The sequence below is a fragment of the Nematolebias whitei genome, chromosome 12 (genome assembly GCF_014905685.2).
Source record: "Nematolebias whitei isolate Nwh7 chromosome 12, NemWhi1, whole genome shotgun sequence".
In the NCBI taxonomy this organism is placed as follows: Eukaryota; Metazoa; Chordata; class Actinopteri; order Cyprinodontiformes; family Rivulidae; genus Nematolebias; species Nematolebias whitei.
In genome coordinates this window covers 47,191,178-47,193,433 of record NC_056509.1, presented here as the reverse complement: position 1 = coordinate 47,193,433, position 2,256 = coordinate 47,191,178, and positions in this window count along the sequence as shown.

Sequence of the window (2,256 nt, the reverse complement as noted above, 5' to 3'; positions counted from 1 at the left end):
TGTTGATGCTGATGAAGAACTGTGCCTTCACGCAGCTTGTAGACATTTATGAATGCTCCTTGTGGACCAAATAAGGAATTATCTGATAGGACAAACCAGCTACTGAACTAAATTTGTCCCTGAATGCACCATGAGGGCAGATTCAGGACCTTTGGCTGTTACAGTCCATTTTAGGAATAGCAGAGATTCAGTTCTTATCTGCTTGCTGATAGCCACTGATCTAGCTCTTCGTGTAAACTTGACTGTACCCTCATTGCTGCTTGAGATCATCTCCTCTGACAATTAGAGTTAAAGGCCAAGACTTTCTTTAGGCTTGCTTATTCGTTCCTGCCTGTTTTAAAACTAAAATAATCTTATAAGGATTCACAATGTTGTAGCAGTTGTGTTCAAAACTTGAAAATAAAATGATCCACAATGTCATTCACTCAAATATTTTGAGGATGACTCTCATCTACCAACACATCAAATATTTGATAAATTGACCAAGTTCTTGCTATTTTTTGTTGCCTAATTTCTGTTAGATGTGGCAACCATCTTTAACTGGGTTGATGCTAAATGTTGATCAATTGTGGATATATTGCCATTGAATACTTTTTGAAAAATTAAATAAATTACATCAAGCAGGAGATATTTTGCTAACAAACAAGGTTGACTCAACAGCTGATGTCAAGGTTTTAAGGAAATATCTCACACTATGAGTAGCACTTGGAGTTTGTGTTGTGACTTAGCTACCACAACTCCAGATTTTAGATCACTATCTCAAATGTGACTTTTTAAAGTCAGTTAGCTGTGGCGGCCATCTTGAATTGGTTGTAGATCCGGTGATTACAAAAACTCTTTCAAATTTGTCTAGTAGTTCATGAGATATTTTGCTGACAGAAAAAAACATTGTTGGTCAGTATTAAAAAAACACTGTTCACAAATTTTAAACATAAAATCACATTTTTTTTATAAAAGGTTAAAAGAAATCTGTAAATGAAACAAAACATGATGCAACAGAATGTGGGGTGAAATAGATTGTGTAATATTTGTTTAATTTTTACTCACAGATTTTAAATGTTCAGTTCAGTCAACTGTAATACCCAAGAGATTCTTTAAGCTGAATTGATAAACTACCCAGCATGCTTTGCATTCAATAGGTATTTTCTTTTTTATTGTCTGTCACCAAAAATGTATGGATTTGTTTGTGTCTGTGCGTTCATTGAGCTGTTAGCAAAATATCTCATGAAAAACTAGAATAATTTTATTGAAACTCTCAAAATGTAATTATTGGATGTTCATCTACAAAAGATCGAGCCAAGGCTGCCACAACGAGGCAAATTTAACAAATAAAAAAATCAAACTGTCAATTTTACAGATGCTGAAACAACATTTAGTGTGGTGGTAGCTGATCATATTCCCCAACACATACTCCGAGCTCTAACTTGGGCAATAATTGTCACGTCTTGTTTGGTTCAGTTAATAAATGCTTTTATGAGCGATAAAGTTGTTCTTGTGTAAGTATTTAATTGGTGAAGTGGCATGAGGCAGTAAACATAGTGCTGCTTTTTGGTAACGTGTCTGCTGCTGCATTAACGTGTGACGCTGTCTGAAGTGGAATATTTGAAGTAACGGAGGAGATAACCAGATCTAGTCTTGACAGACTTCCATGCAGGAGCTCTTCTTCCTTTCAAAGACGTCCCATCTCTGAACTTTGTGTTTTGTAGCTTTTATTGAAGCAGCACTAGAGTCAGAGTTTCACTGGCGCTGCATCGTTGTTTTAATCTGTCACCATGGTAACGCTAATCAGTCTGAGCTGTGAGGAAACATGTTTAAAAGAAGCAGTGATGCTTTGCTGCAGTTTCAAAGTGATCTTCTGATTGGCAGAGTGTTCTGTGACGAACTCGAGTGTTTGTGTCTCGTTATCTCTGACACTCGGGGCTCTTCAGCCTGCAAATAGAAACCGGACAGGTTTTATCTGACAATATGTGCAGCTTCTTCCAGCCTGGGGCAGCTGCAGCTGGTCTTCTGCTGGACTCGCTTTCCATGCATGTTCATAAGTTCAGTCTGTTTAATTTATGAGACGTTTTATAAAAATGTTTTATTAAAAACATTTTATTAAATTTAGGAAAAAAACATTTTTCATATTTCTGAAATTCTATTGGACAAATGCGGTAAACTAGAGTGAGTGGGTAGTCAGCTCAATAATATTTAAAAAAACTGTAAAAATCTCATCCATCCATCCATCCATCCATCCATCCATCCATCCATCCATCC